At 39.8% G+C, this 17,467-nt stretch overlaps 1 pseudogene; it reads left to right on the forward strand.

The window, feature by feature from the left end:
• The first annotated feature begins 14,076 nt into the window (after positions 1–14,076).
• On the forward strand, positions 14,077–15,822 carry LOC147633203 (cationic amino acid transporter 6, chloroplastic-like; annotated as a pseudogene).
• Positions 15,823–17,467: the final 1,645 nt, after the last annotated feature.

Below are 17,467 nucleotides of genomic sequence, written 5' to 3' on the forward strand. Positions count from 1 at the left end.
GAATGAGGTAACACATTTTTGGCTATTTCTTATACATTGGCTACATCATCGATGCAGAGGGTAGATACAAGCACTTTTTATAGGAACTAGGATTTTTTTACAACAAAGTTTTTTTAAAGAATTAGGTGGTGGTTGGTAACTTAATGTTGCTTAGTGCTACTGCTCTGGCTCGAGATCTCCTTAATTTTTCTTGATGAAGATCCCTTGTTGCTTCCTTTGTTCTTCATGTCGATGTCGTTTCCTTCTTCACTTTGTTGACTGCTTCTTGGATCTTGGTCTTTGCTCTTTGGCTTGACACTTGGCTTGTTGACTACTCCTTTGGTGTGGACATTGTTCTTCTTGTTTCCACTTGATGCTTCCTTAAATGCTTTTAGTGTGGATGCCATGCTATGTGCTATGGTCATCTCATATGCACTGTTTCTTTGAGCATGCTCATGATAGTGTTTAATGCACTTTATCCTTTCTTTTGATGCTTATGCACGTGTTTTTCCATGAAGAGTTTCCCAAGGATTCAACCCTTCCCCAAATAATGCCTTGAAGTTCAAAATGCTTGCCATTTGATAAGGTCTTACCATAAAAATGAGCTTGTGTTGTGCTTCACTAGAAGTGTCTAATCTTATACGAGGTTGGCAATGTGCTCTGGATTTTCTTGTAATGATAATTTCAAGCTAATGAAGATGTTTTAGATACAAATTATGCACTAAAAATGAACTGAATGTAGTGAAAATTTCTCACATTGAGCAATGCAAATGAATGTGATGAGTGTGGATGCAAGAGAGAGTTTCCCACAATATATTAACACTGTAATTGTCCAACTTTAAGATTAATTTGGCCTAATTTTTATTATTGTTATACTAATGACACTGATTAGTGCTTAATCCATGATGATTAACATATATGATTACTGGAGGATTCAATCGAGCTCAAGGAAGATAAATTTGATGGGACTTTTTGCTTTGGCTTCTTGCCCTTGATGAGATGGGCACTTGTATGAGCAAAATATCCAGCTCAAATTGAGCCGAAAAACATAAATCTACACTTGAATGTGCGACTGGTTTTTCTCTGATTGTGCTTCCTATAGTTAATGAAATTAGTTGAGATTCAAGTTGTCGGTTTCTTGTAGTATTACTGAACGAGCCCTAGAAGGGCTTGACCTAACTCAAAGAAAAGACAACGAATGGAGCGATTAAATGATGTGATAAGTGAAAATAATTCTCGAGAAGTGCTAATGAGAAGCTCAAGAGGAGAGGGGTAGCTCCGATACCATGTTGAGAATCATGAACATCATGTGCATTCATGTGCATGAGCAAGGTGATTAGTTCTAATCCTATACTAATCTAGTGTGATTACAGTGAATTAATCTAAGGTGGATGTAATCTAAGTGTACTCATGTTGATGAGTAAGTGCAATAGACTCAAGCACAATTAGGTTACAAGATTAAAACTTGTACTCATAAAGAGGCTTGAGATGTGTGCAAGTGATATGATTTCATTGTTTGAAATGGCCCCCTTTTATATGATGAGGTACACCCTTGGTTTTTTACATCAATGTGGGATATATCCCTTTATTCATGTGGCTTCGTGCTATGCTTTGCACTTTCCTAGCTACTTAACTCACTCCCTACCAGCTACAACAGAATGAGGGTGTAGCAACGAAAATAGCAGCGCTTATATAACTAGAAGGGTAGGGAGATGTCGGGCTTATTTTGCTACTAAAAAAGTCACTATTTTTGGGTGGTTGCAAGATCAGGGTGCTCGATTTTGTCCACTCAAGCACCCTGTAAACAATAAAAAAATAAGCATTTTTAAACCTTTAGTGGACCAATCTCTCCTAGCTAACGAAGGAATTTCAAGTTTCGAGTTCTTTTATCATAACATCACATGCAAATTTGGGAATATAGTTGCATAATCTGATTAAGCATTAGATAGTCGAAAGTCCTCATTTGCTTGGGTACAAGTAAATGTATACACCCTATCCCAAATTTGGAATAATTTCATTAAATGCTATTATCATTTATATATAAACTCATATAAGATTCCCATTTTGGACCTAAGATATTCATATAATATAGAGCTTAACTTGATTTTTTGAGAAAAATTTAAGCTATTTGTCTATTTTCTTTATTCAAGGTCTTTAAAGTGTTATAATATATGCCACTTTTTGGAACCACAATAACTACCACTTAAATTCTCAATCTTGTAGATCAAAAGAGTGGTAGACAGTAGTAGAATGTGGTGGTTAGTAAAAATTACAAATTGAATGGCTAGATTTTCAATGATCTCTTTTGCAAAATTCTTCCAAGCTATTGGAAGGGAAACAAATATTAATAATCAAATTAGTAAAATTATATTTTTGATGTAAATGATCTAAAACCTATAGGGACTAGTGTAATTGTAATGGTGCATCTATCAAAAAAAAATTGGATCACTCCAAGTATGGAAAGATCAATTTTTTATCAATTCATCTTATTTTTTATTAATTTTGATTAATTAGACCAATTTGTATTAATTGAAGTTATATTGGGTTAATTTGAGTGCATGTGGATTTTCTATTAGTTTCTTGATCTCATTTGAAGTACCTTGTGCTCGCCTAAATTTTCTCTCCAAGCATTGTCCTAGTCCAACATAAACTAGTCAAAATTGGACACCCTGATCTTGCAACAACGCTTTCGCTACAACGGGTTCATTGCTATTTCCGCTCTATGGACCGCTCTCTATGGAGCAGCAAAAGTACTGCGTAATTAAAAAAAGCTAGGGTGGACTAGGGAGTCTGCACAAGTTGACCTCCCAGTCTTTCTACCCACGGGACTCCTTTTTTTCTAATGTAGACACAGTAAAAAAAACACAACTTCATGTCATACTCATCGTCATGGATGGACACATCTAATGTAAAACTTGAAAAATACAACAACAAAAAAGAACAATTACAATTCATGGTTTAAGGAATGTCAAAATTTAATTGCAATACTTGGCAGAATTATAGAAGTGTATGATTCCAAAAAGCTCATATACAAAATAAAACGTAATGAAAATATATGGAGCTAGGGGCTACATTGAGGGGGTCTATATCTCTTGCAGCTCGATTATTATTGTTCCTTGCAGCTCCACCCCCTTCTCTTCCCACATTTCCATTTTTCTTGCTTGGACATTCGCGCCATCATTTCTAGTAACATGATCCTAAAACGCAATAAAACTAACACAAGTGAAAATCTGTTTTGCAAAAACAAAGAGGTTATGGTGTTAGGAATGTACTTGTCATGCTTGCCAAGTATGTCCTCCGGTAAAATAACAATATATCTTTCCTCTTGTACCCTTTTAAATAGAGCTTCCAAATCCCGTTGTAATGCAAAATCATATTTATCTTGCCTAGGGGGCCGTCCCACTACTTCAAGCTATAGACATACAAACAAATGAACATTATAATTATGTCATTATTTAAGATAACCTTCTTTAATTTAAAAGATAAGATACAATTTGAGGCCAATATATACTTACAAATATTGTTAGGATATCGACTCCTCCTTCACGTCGTGTAACATCACGTTGCAAGTTATTTACCATCTATCCAAGAAGAAACATAAATACTTAAATCTCTTATGCATACTCCAATGCATGAGGCTTATGCATATGGCCTTATGCATATGGCTATAGCTATCGGCATGCCTAAGTAGCTACCAGCATGCCTAGGAAGCTAGCTACTGGCTTGCATTGGAAGCTATTGGCATGCCAGGTTGCTACTGGCATGGCTAGGTAGCTACATGCATGCACTACTACATGTTAGCCTAATACCGACGCTTATACCGACGTCATTCAACGGGGTCAAAAAAAGCCCCGTCATCGGTATAAACACCGGTATACGCGCCGAAACCACGACGTCGGTATAAGTGTCGGGGAACAATACCGGTGCCTATACCGGTGTCTATACCGATGTCTCACCGGTGCTAATACCGATGGCTATTCCGGCGTCTATACCGGCTACTATACCAGCACTTATACTGGGGTGTATACCTGCCGCTATACCGACGTTCACCGGTATCTATACCGATGCCAGTACCGGCAGATATACCAATGAATATACCGGTGTACATACCGGGAAATATACCGACGCTGTACCAGAATTTTTTTTTTGGGCAGAATAGTGTTGCCTGGTTGTTGCCTGGTTGCCTGCAATGAACAGGATCAACAACAGCAAACAAACAGCACCATTCTGTCTAAAATAGAGCACAAAAACAACCGTGCTCGTTTTTTTATTTTCTAGATCGATAAACAAGAAATTAAATTAAACATTAATACTCAAGAATGTTTTGATCATATACCATTAGTTTGAAGGTCATCTTACATCATGGTAATGCCTCCCAATTGACGGTCTCTCCTTCTTCTTCAAGCATCTCAAATAAGGCCACAAGGCCATGTTTGTGAGCGTACTTCTCCTCTCGCCTACTTGGTGGGCGATTCATGGCCAACTCCTACACAAACGATTAACAATTATAACTTTTAGAAATCAACATTTAGCCCACATACATACATTTACATAAATAAAATTGCTACAAATACTTACGAATTCATGGCGCATGGTTTCGTAACCACCACTCCCAAGATGAGAAGCCCCTACTGTTTGGAGTCTTGCCCTCGCCGCCTCTCTTTGTTGTTGAAACCTCTCTGGTGTCTCTGTGAGCTCCTGAGCAATGGCTGCCCACTCCCTGTCATCTAGCCAAACAGGTTTCTCTTTCCCCTCTCTAAATGCATCCCTCGCCTCTGACCTACGATGCCCCATCAAAATGCGAGCTGTATACTGTATCCACTCATTAGAGACGACATTCATAGGGTCAGATGGCTAAAACTCTTGCTTTATCTTTGTATTTATATAATTTTTCTTCCCCTTATCTTGCTGATCCCATTTAGTCATGACAGAGTCGTGAAACTGTATAGTGCACAATTGTCAAATGCGCGTCTTCATTGCCTTCCCTGCACTATTCATTATTGGTGCCCCATCCCTAATTGTGTATATCTTGCTGTTGTCATGGTCATGTGCACCCCAAGGAGTGGAAGGTGACCCTATGGGTGTGCTATCAACAGATGAGAGCGAAGGATGACGCGCTCACATGGTGGTGGTGTCACAGCATCTGTGGCACTACCACGACAACAACCTCCCCCTCAAGACCTACTACGTGAGCGCCGTCTATGTGAAGAGGTGGTAGATCGAGCTGTAAGAGGAGTGGAAGGCTGTGTGGTATGAGGTGTGGGAGCTGCTGTCGTACCCACGGGTGTGGGAACTAGCGTCGGGAAGCCAGATGGTGAGGCAGATGTCCCTGCTCCAGAACCCCAATAACTCTGAACCATGGCTCTCTGCTCTAGAGTCATGGACGAAAGAAAACCATATAACTGCTGGGGACTCATGCCCTGCGGGTGTAGGATTAAATGAGAAATCAGGACTGTAGTCGTAGGGCGGTGAGTCACCCATGGCCTGTTGGACAAAAAACCATGTGACAAACTTGTGCGAAATGAAAATTACACGGTAAACAATGAAAGAACCATATGACAAACATTAACAATGATAAACAACATTGGTAAAACTATATCAACTTGCTCCTACAGTAGTGATTATGATGGTAAACATTAACAATGGTAAACAATGAAAGGACCTTCAATGTCATAAATTCATTACAAATATGTCATAACTATTTGCATAATCATTAAGATACATCATTTTAAAAATCATTATCTATTCTATCATCCTCATTAAGATCAGTAGCCACAAAGAGATCTATGTCTATGTACATTTCAGCATCCTCATCATTAAAAGTCCCTTGATGAAGGATGTCTTCATCATCTATGTCTTCTTCCTCAACATGTTTTTCAGCTTCCTTGGTTTGCACCTCTTCATTTGGATCTTGCTCTAGTTGCTCCTCTTCATTTGCTTGCTCCTCTTCATTGTTGATATCGGCTTGTTCTTGCTGCTCTCCACCACCCTGTGCATCCACATCACCTTGTTGTAGCTCAAATTCTTCAAAAATTTGCTTACTGCGGGGGCGACTTGAACCACAAATAGCCAGCGTGGATCTTTTGGATCCGCTTTAAAGACAACTTGCTCACAATGCTCTGGGCGCACAAAAGTATCTTGCTGATCGGTCCATACCTTTGTGGAGTCCACTTGGATGAGGCCACTCTTGTCTCTACGTACAGTTGCATGTGGCCCATTCGTGATTACCTTGAACCACTTCACATCAAAGATAAACAACTCAAAACTTTTGAAGCCAACCTTTAATATATCTTAAATGGTTCCAAAGTAATCAAGCATTCCAGTAACTGTGTTATCATCACTTGCACTTGCACGACTTTCTTGAACAAACTGTGCTGTGACACCACAATCAAAGGTTTCTCTTCTTTGGTCTATTCGTTCTACTCGAAAATGACGTCCATGTGACCAAAACGCCCCATATTTGTGATACTACAAATAGCACATAAAGATTGTTGATGGAGAATCAAACACTGAGACATGTAGAGAAAAAAAAGAGAGACATGTAGAACTTAAACACTTACATGCCAATCGCATCCTTTTGTAAGCTCCTCCTCCTCCTCTGTTATAGTTAAACCAGCACGTTTGGCTTCTAAAATTGTAGCTTCTAGCCATCTACCTATGGGAAAGTCCGGAAGAGCTTGCATACCTTCTGGATATGGGAGATTTCTTGTAGTGCGATTCCTTCTGAAACTTAAACGATCTTGTACTCGCTGTCGCTTGAGAGCTTCATATGTCTCAATCCACTTCTCCATTACATGAGAGTTCAAGATGCAAAATTTGTTGATTTTTTCCCTCAAATTGTTATCCATCTTTCTCTTAATGCCTTGGCCTTGACGTTCCTTACCAATGACTCGCCTGTTAGACTCTTGAGACCATAGTCGAGGTATCTCTGGATCTGAGGAACTTAAATATTCAGTGATGTAAACAAGGGACTCTTGTATCAGCCACCCTTCTGATATACTACCCTCTGGGTGAGCCATTTGGTGAACAAATCCCTTTAATGTCTTCATAAACCTCTCCAAAAAGAACATCCATCTTGAATGGAATGTTCCAGCAACTGCAACCTCATCTACAACATGAACTAGCAGATGCATCTAGATTATTAATAAACTTGTAGGGAAAAACTTCTCTACCATGCAGACTGCCTCTATGGAGTTTAAACGCGCTATCTCCAAAGTGTGTCTCTTTATCTCTTTTGAAGAAATCGAGCGCACCAATGTGCCAATCTTATAGATAGTAGCTCTAATGTCTTCAGTGAGGCAATCTTTTATTGCTATGGGTAGCACAAATTGTAGAAACTTGTGCCAATCATGACTCTTGAGGCCACTAAGATCATCATCCTTTGTAAATACACTTTTCAAGCAATGCATACAACCTGTAGGAGTCCGAAACTCTGAAATTGTCCTCTTGACTTGTTGTTCCTCCATCTTACTAAAAACCCATGGGGCTCTTGGAAGTAGCACCTTTCCATTGGGTCTAGTGCGAGCCCACAACTCTTGCATGCAACCAATCTCTTCCAAGTCATCCCTTTGGCCTTTAGTCTCCTTTTTTCCTATCATGGTCTTGCACAGAATGTCAGCTACATTCTTGAAAATATGCATCGGGTCAAGAAAATGGTTTATAAGGAGATCACCCCAATAGGGGAGTTGGTGAAAGATAGAGAGCCTCTTCATCCCAGGACATGCCAAGTTGCCACATTCCTCCCATTTGATCTTCCAATCGCTTGCCTTCAATGCACTTGGAGGAGATCTTCCTAGATTACCATCCGACAATTCATGATTTTCTGGAAGATACCTAACATGTCCTTGGTAGACATTCTTTCGTAATGCTTTTGAGTATCTTGAATCAAGTCGAGGACCACATACACAACATGCATTGTGACCCGATATAGACAAACCTGAGCATTCTCCATAGCCAGGCCAATCATGCATTGTCCACATGAGAATACCTTGCACAGTTGTAAGTCTTTGGCCACTTTGCTGCTTTGACATGTCCTTCACTTCAATTCCGTTCCACAAGGTGCGTAACTCATCAATAAGTGATGCCAAATATACATCCATGTTCTTCACCTTGTACTTTCCTGGAACTATTAATGAGAGCAACAAATGACCTTTCTTTATTGCTAACCATGGCGGAAGATTATAATTCACAAGGCAAACAGGCCATGTGCTCCATAAGAACTCCTTAAACCAAAAGGGTTTACACCATCCACCATTGCTAGGCCGACGGCGGTTTCGAGGTTCTTCCTTAAAAGCCGGCCATTTCTCTTCAATGTGTCTCCATACGGGTGAATCAGCAGGCACACGCATCACTTCATCTGTGGATCGAGTTGTGGCATGCCATGTCATCAAGCTTGCTATAGATTTGCACCTGAACATGCTTTTTATTCTTGGGATGATTGGAAAGTGCCTGAGAACCTTTACGGGGACATCTTCCCCCTGAACATCTTCTCTATATCTGTTAGAGCCACAATGGGGACATTCTTGCAAATGCTCATATTCATGGCGGAAGAGGCAACAATCATTGCGACAAGCATGAATATTATTGTAATCCATGCCTATGGATTTCAAAAACTTCTTGGCATCTACACGAGATGGAGGCATCTCGTTGCCAGGAGGCAATATCTGGTCTTTCAAAAGCCTGCAAGTATGGCAATATCTGATCGTTACTATTAAGATTTTCTCAAATACAAGTTGATAATTTATCGTTTCAACAGTAGGTGTAATCTCCAAAAGAAGTCCTTACTTGAATAGTTCAGTGACACTTGTATTAGACTATCCAAAAATTGACTACAAATTTAGCATCGTAAGAGATGCACGCAATACAGATATGTTGGCACCATTGTATAATGGAAGGCGTGCAAGTTTACACATGGCCTCTTCCTCTGGTTCATAATTTGACCGTTGAAAATGTCGTGGTTGATGATCTTCATGTTCATGCTCCTCGAAGGGAGCTTCTTGTTGCTCGATGAAGGCATCCAACATTTCTTCCATTGGACCTTCTTCCATTTCCTGACCTTCTTCCATTCCCTCGGGTGCTGTTAATTGTGCTCCATAGATGTCACTCCCTCCTGCGATATCCTCATCCTTTGTTGGGGACGAGAATTCACAGGCGCAATGTTGTCAAGATGCGGCTGCACACTTGCTTGGTTGTACGATTGAAACCGTAAATTTTGCAAGCGCTCCATTGGAAATATGCTAGCGTCATGAACATGCTGGTTGCAAATCCTTCGTTTTCGAAAGATTTGGTACTTACATCGCATGCATGGACACGCTATTCTCTCTTCAAGATTGAGAGGCTCCATCTAGCAGGATAACATGTATATGTAGCTCATTAAATACAAATCATTATGCATTACACAAAGCATTATGTAAACCATAAAACAGGGCTTCTTTTCCCCAGCCGTGAGGGAGATTTTAAAAAATAACATTTAAAGCGTCAAACGGGATTCTTTTCCCCAGCCGTTGTTGAGGGAGACTTTAAAAATATTAAAAAAAGCGTCAAACAGGCTTCTTTTCCCCAGCCGTTGAGGGAGATTTTAAAAATAACTTATACATTAGCTTATCTTCTCTCCATACAAAATTAAGAAGATAATTAGAACAAGGATGGAGAGAGAAGCTATCTCTATTCATAAATAGCTATTTATAAAGGCCTTATGCAAAAATCTATATGCATAGATTCTGTAAATAGAGCCTACACATTGAGCTCTATGCATAGAAGCCTATACCTAAAGCTGAACGCATAGAGTCTTATGCATAAAGCCTATGCATAATGATCTATACATAAGCTTATGTGTAATGCTCTATACGTAAGTCTTATGAACGCTTTATGAATAAGGTTTATGCAATCGTATGCATAGTAAGGCTTGCAAGCCTTAAGTATAAGCTTGCATAATAAGGCTGCAAGACTTATGCATAAGCTCTATGCATAAGCCATATGTATAAGTCTTATGCATAAGCTCTATGCATGTCTTATGCATAAGCTCTATGCAGAAGCCATATGCATAAGTCTTATGCATAAGCTCTATGCATAAGTCTTATGCATAATCTTGCTCTATGCAAGACTTATGTATAAGCTCTATGCATAAGCCATATGCATAAGTCTTATGCATAAGCTCTATGCTATAAGCCTTATGCACTATGCTAACCCTTAATCCCATCACCCAATGGTGTAATAAACATGATCTTGTTTTACATGGATAAGAGATCTTATCTTGATAACATATATAAACTCTATGAATAAAGAGAATACCTTATGCATAGAAAAACAGAGCATAAGAAATATATGTTATATGTATAAGAGAGTATAAACATTCAAAAAAGCTTATGCTCTCCATCCATGCAAGGCACTCTACATCAAAGAAAGCTTTATGCATAAAAACATAACGCATGTGAAACCTTATGCATAAAGCTCATCCATAAGATTTATACATAAAACATTATGTATTAAGCCTTATGCATAGATCTTAATTCATGCATTCAGCTAGATTCATATAGCTCTATGCATAAACTCGATGTATAGAGCTTGCATAAGCTTACAAGCCCTATGTATAGAGCTTTCATAATCTTACAACCTCTATGTATAAAGCCTATACATAGAGCATATGCATTAAGCTTTTACAAGAAGGCTATGCATAGAGCTTTCAACAAGAAGGCTATGCAAGCTCTATGTACAATGTCCATGCAAGCTTTCAAGAAACCTATGCATAGAGATTTTATAAGCTTGCAAACTCTATGCATAAAGCCTATGCATAGAGCTTCTGCATAGAGATTTCACAAGCTCGCAAGCTCTATGAATAGAGCTTATGCATAAAGCTTGCAAGAAGGCTATGCATAGAGATTGCAAGCTTATGATAGGTTTTATGCATAGATCTTGAATTAATCCTATGTATAAGCTTACAAGAACCCTAAACTAACCCTAAACCATAAAACAGGGATGCAATAATACGTAGAAAAAAGCATAAACAAGGAAAATCGAAAGAGGATCTACCTCTTTTTTGCGAAGCTGAAGGAGAGGATTGGTGAAAGATTGGTGAAAGAGCTGCAAAACAAAATATTAAACAAAATAATTAGTAAATTAAACACAAGAATAAGAACTAATACAAAACCCTAAAATCTCTATGCATGCATTAGGAGATCTATGCATACATAGAGAGCTCTCAACATGCATAGAGAGCCAAAAAAAACACAAAACCCTAAACGTCCTATATCCTAAATTAAAAAGCAAAAGCAAGAGCATATTAGTAAAAGTGGAGAAGGAGAAGAGGAGAAAAGAAGAAAGAAGGAGAAAAGAGGAGAGAGGAGAAAAGAGGAGAAGGAGAGAAAAGAGACGTTGCATACCTTCTCTGCGCGACGCCGCGGAAAATAGAGAAAATACGCTCTCGGCTGTAAAAAACTTACGAGCGTCGGTATGTGCGTCGGTATCAGCGTCGGTATATACTTCGGAATATGCTTCGGTATATGCTTCGGAATATGCGTCGAAATGTGCTTCGGTATACGCGTCGGTATACGAAAATTTCAAATTACCCCGCCCGACTTGTCTCCTCCAAGATTACAACGGGCATACCGAAGTTCGACATTTGCGTCGGTATTTTAACATCGGTATGCCCTCAAGCTCTAGTAGTGATGCATTGGAAGCTACCAGCATGCCCAAGTAGCTATCGGCATGCCTTGGAAGCTATCGGCATGCTCAGGTAGCTATCGGCATGCCCAGGTAGCTACTGGCATGCATAGGTAGCTACTGGCATGCTTATTCACGAGTCTCATGCATGTGACTTATTCACAAGGCTCATGCATAAAGCTTATGCATATGGATAATGCATAAGTCTCATGCATAAGGCTAAGGCATATGGCCATGTCTTGAGAGAAGCATAGCTCTCTAAAATCTATCCATAGAGCGTGGAAAAAATAAAAAAACCCTAATCTTAAAAGCCTAAAACTTATAAACCCTATAGCATGTAAAAGCATAAGAGAAGAAACATACAAGAAAGAGATCTTTTACCTTGTGAGGCTTGTATGCGTTCAAAACCAACAAAATCAAACTAAATTAAGAAAAAAAAGTAGTAATAACAAACTCCAATCTTAAAAGCCCTAAAACTTACAAACCCTATTAACATGTAAAAGCATGAAAGAAGAAACATACAAGAAAGATATCTTTTGTGAAGGCTTTGTATGTGTTGAAAACCTATAAAATTAAACCAAGTTAAGAAAAAAATGTATTAAGAAAAATCAAGATCTCTTACCATATGAAGCTTTAATAAAGAACAAGGAAAAATACTCATAATGGTTAAGCTTCAATAAGAAGGAAAAAAGAAGAAAAGAAAAACTTAAAAGAGAGGAAAGAGAAAGGAAATACTCACAAGAAGAAAGCTTTCATGGAAAGCTTTTTTGCATAGGAGATAAAGGAACAGAGTAGACATACCTTGCTTGAGTTTGAGAAGGAAAGTGTAGGAGAGGTAGAAGTGATAGACAAGACATAAATCAGTAAAAAACTTAGAGTATAGGTTTATTATATTCAAAAGATAAAAACTACGTGACGACAAAAATAAGCGGGATATTTTTACAGTATAGTAGCATTTTTTTGCTACCTCTACTAGGCAACGATATTTCACTACGAAAAGTGCTATTGAAAAGCAAGAAAACGCTGTTGTGAGCAGCGCCAAATCACTGCTCAGCATCGTTAAAACCCCTGATATTTTCCTTCCAAAAACGCTGATGTGCTCTCGATATGTTGTAGTTTACCTCTTCCTTGTGCTCTTTGGCACCATATTTCTCAACACCAAATGCCATTGAATCTACATAAGAAGGTGATGAATTTTTTTATGAATAGATAACTAACTTGTAATAAAAACACTTATACTAAGTTTTGTTCAAATTGCACATCAAATATCTGGTGCCTAAAATAACATTCTTCATGTATCCCTCCTAAATGTGTAAGAGAGCCTAGTGGCATACAAAGATCTGATTTGATTGGCTAACGATCAACCCCAAGGTTAGTAGTTACAATGTGCAAGATGCTAGCAACAAAGGAGAGGGTCATAGGCCCTATTGTTCAAGATGTCATGAATAAAAGGCATAATTCAAGATACCTACAAGTGAGCATGAGAGACCATCATTGTACAAGCTATAAGTGGCTAGAAGGTGCATTTGTTTTTAGGACCTCCTCCAATTTGTCATTGAGAAGGACTATTGAAATTAGCTTGGATAGCAATGCCAATTTGTATGATGTAGATAAAAGGTGTTTGTGAAAGGGTATAAGTGAATGTAAATGGGTGAAGGTGAAGGTGCCATTTATGAGGCACAACATGGATGGTTCCATGCATGGTCTGAATGGGGTCACATGCTTTGTTCTTGTCACATGCAATGTATATGGTGTACCGAAAGTGTTAAGTCATCAATGCTCACTTGGAACTACGTCAGCTTGTACTTCAAGGTTGATTATGAGTGGAATCTCTTTATTAGTGGAGTTTTTCCTTCATATGTGTTGATTATCATTGCATGAGTTTGTTAATTTACTTAGATCCACACTTTTATCTCGCCCCCCAAGAGCCTTCGAAAGCCCCTTTGAAAGAGGAAAAAAATGGTCCCTTACCTTGTAGTGTGAACTGTTCCTTGTGTTGTAGAGTCTTGAATGCCACACAAGAAACTTTGGAAGTGTGATTTGCTACCAAACAGAAAAAACTTTTATGTTTAACATGCAAAGGTTTGAAAACTTTATAACACCATTAGGAGTCCTAGTAAGGTTGGAATCAATTAGGAACCCCTTGATTTTGAATAGAAGAAGTGTGTATGTGTGAGAGAGAGAGAGAGAGAAAAGAAGACAGAGAGGAGGGAGTGGAGAGGTAGTTGACTTGGTACCTTAGTGTGCTGAATCATTACTTGTGTGTATAGTGGAATGTACGAGAGCAAGCTACACAAAACAAAACAGAAGTGGGTTTCCACGCTCGCGTGCAAATTAGAGTTTTTGTGACCCTTTGGGTCCAACGGAACTGGGGTGACCAAAAGGTATTTAAAGAAAAAGGGTGCTGAGTTTTCTAGCTCTGAGGAGGCATACCTAAAGAACAACACTGAGAAATGGGCGTAGAAGTATCAATACAAGGTGGTGAAAATGCCTACACAAGCTCGTTTGCCACCTTGACGGCGTACATGACGGCAGTCACGGACACGCCGACGCGGCTCACGGCGAGGATGACGGCGGTTAGCACGGCGGAAGCAGAGAGATTTGCCCGTGGGGATGTTCACATGCAACGTAGGCTTGGCTGGGTGGACGTTATGGCCATGGGCGTTGGCGGCATGGTGGGCGCCGGCATCTTCGTCACTACTGGCCAGGCCGCCCACCTCTCTGCTGGCCCGGCCGTAGTCGTTTCATACGCCATAGCCGGCCTGTCCGCCCTTCTCTCCGCCCTCTGCTACACCGAGTTCGCAGTTCAAGTCCCATCAGCCGGAGGCGCGTTCAGCTACCTGCACATAACCCTAGGTAAAACCTTGGTCTAATTTTCTCAAGTTAGGAAAGATTTTTTAGTGCAAGTGATTAACTTCCGTTGAGGGTTTCATAGGTGAATTCGCAGGCTACATCACCGGAGCTAACCTTATAATGGAGTATGTGATATCCAATGCGGCAGTTGCTCGTCCTATTTAGCCAGTGTCCTGGGAGTGGACAACTCGGATACATGGCGTGTCAAAGCAGACTTCCCAGCAGTTGCAGTCATCATCCTTTTGACAATTTGCATATGTTGGAGGTATAATTAGCAACACTATTTACCAATAATGCTTCATATTTTGATCTGAATTGGTATCTAAACTTAATCAGTGATTAATTACACTAATGGTAAAGCCTACTTCACCACACATGTTATAAGGTTCCACTATCATTATACTTAATGCCTATAATTGGTCTTGATTTTCTACTTTTTAAGCTGCAATCATAGGGTATCATTTAAATTTGTATATTTCTTCTTCTTCTTAAGCAATCACAGGTTAATATCATTTATATTGATTAAAGTGTGACTAAATGTTGTTTTGTTTGCTTCAGCACCAAGGTTAGCTCCATTCTCAACGTTGTGATTACCGTCTTCCACCTTGTTTTGATTGCATTCATAGTGGTGGCTGGCTTTGCCAATGGCTCCTTGAGAAACCTCACAAAGCCTGGTGATCCCAACTCGCCGGGAGGTTTTACTCCTTATGGAGCGAAGGGCATTTTCAATGGAGCAGCTGTGGTATATTTTAGCTTCATCGGATATGATGCTGTGTCAACAATGGCCGAAGAAGTGCACAAACCTTCCAAAACAATGCCCATCGGCATAGCTGGCTCCGTGGTACTAGTTACTGTGCTATATTGTTTGGTGGCAGCAGCCATTGTGATGCTACTCCCGTATGATGAGGTGTGAATAGATCCCTTCTGTCAAGAACTAATCTCAATTAATTCAAAGTATTAACTTTGATTTGCACCTCCTAAATAGCCAGCATAGGGGCTAAGATAGCTTGCTAATGGCTTTACTTCCTTCTGTTGACTGGGTATGCGTCTATAATCAAATTTATACCTCATGGATTGTGGGAATTTTTATGTAAAATCTTAAATGAGGTTAAAAAAGAGCAGATAGTAGAGTTTCTAGGTTTGGTGTATTTCAGATGTAGAACAGTTAATATAAATAAATATTATTGGTCCCAGAAAAATTTATTCCTCAAGCATTGATGTGCATCATTTATAATTATTAACAGTTTCACTATGTGGTTGGCAGATCCTTTCTCCTTGGCTCTCAAGGAAAAGGCTGGGTGGAGATGGGGCTCCAATATTGTGGGAGTGTAGATCTAGTCTTGTTAGACAGTTCTGAAGTCTGGTCTAAAAATCTGAGTTTAGTTGGAAGTCAGTCTGATAGGTTGTGAGCTCGATTATCGTCTCGGTGTCTAGCTGAATGCTATCTCATGTCAGAAAGGAGTCAGGTGCTCTAAGCCTTAGGTCTGTGGAGTTCAGTCTTGGTGGGATTTGCGGTATTTGGGGGATTTGAGGTGTCAACGGACACTGGGTGGGTGAGGTCTCACTCAGAACTAAGTCAATTGAACTAACTAGGTCAGCACGAGTATGTTGGCAGGTTCTGTGAGGTTCTGAAACAACTTTGAAAGATAGTTGAGGTTGAAGGAACTTTAAGGAAGCTTGGCAGACATAATTCTAACTAGGGTTTGCACCAACTATCTAATTTAGTTTTCAATCAAGAACTGATCAGTTTGTGTCACGGGCTAGGAGTGTTTTTGGTCAGCTAAGGTCAGGTGAGGGGTATTAAATAAAGATCACAGCTGTTGGAGGTCCGGACTGACCTGGGATGATAGTTGGGAGGAGTCAGCTGAACTAGTTTGAGGGATTTGGAGAGTATTCAGGATGAAAGATACAGTATGTGATGGATAATTACGATACTTTCAGATCTCAATTGCTCCAAAGGACCAAAGGAAAACCACTTTCATTACCCCATGGGGGTATTTTGCTTTTACAGAGTTATGTCCTTTGGGCTGATGAATGCCCCTGCAACCTTTCAGAGGTTTATGAATGTTAAGGAAAGCCTATCGTAACCGTGTCATGGGAAGTTGCCTATCTGCGAAGCTTGAGAATGGCACAAGATCTCCACCATAGCCGCTTCATTGTCGTTCTCCCGCACTCGTTATCGCACCGAGGTGGTTGCTCTAATCCAATGCGTGATGCAAGCTCTCTCACAAAGATCATGTGGGATCTTTGCGGAAGAAGATCACGTTTGTTAGCCTAATCACGAGAGAGAGAAAGAGAGAGAGAGAGAGAGAGAGAGAGAGAGAGAGAGAGAGAGAGAGGAAGCAAGAGAGAACAAGTGATTAGCACTAGTAATCACTCCCAAACCCTAACCCTAAGCACACCACACATGCTAGATTAGAGTTCCAAGAGAGAGGGAGAGATACAACACTCTACTTCTATTGCACAAATGGGAGAGTTAGTTACAAGCAAGAGAAATTGGCTTTTATAGTTCCAAGTCCTTTCCCACTAGGCCGCCCAAGAATAAGTAACCCGGGTTGCCCAAAACATAGTTACAAGGCTTCTCTCTATGGTTTGGCTAATTGACCAAGATCCTCTTGTCTTTCCTTTTAAGCTCAACACTTTGGAGCGCCTTTAGGGTGTTTCCCTCATTACATGACGGGATTTACAATATAGCATGTGCGCCCATTATATAAGTGTGCGGGCATAGTTGTCATAGGAATGTGTTAACCAATATGTGGTTAACATACTCCCCTTCCTGAAGTCAGTTGCATCCTCGTGATCGCTGGGAGGTTGGTGAGGCATGTGGGGAAGGTCGCACTTGGTTGTTTCTCCTGTCTCTCCGGAAATGAGAGGGGGTGGGGGAGTTTAGTATGATGGAAAGAAGTTAGTGGAGTACTGGTGAATAAGTATCCAGCTAGTCGTACTTACAGGCTCTTATGAGTTTTCTTTTTTGTAT

Source organism: Cibotium barometz, chromosome 12, assembly GCF_041138505.1.
Source record: "Cibotium barometz isolate CiBa-2024 chromosome 12, ASM4113850v1, whole genome shotgun sequence".
In the NCBI taxonomy this organism is placed as follows: Eukaryota; Viridiplantae; Streptophyta; class Polypodiopsida; order Cyatheales; family Cibotiaceae; genus Cibotium; species Cibotium barometz.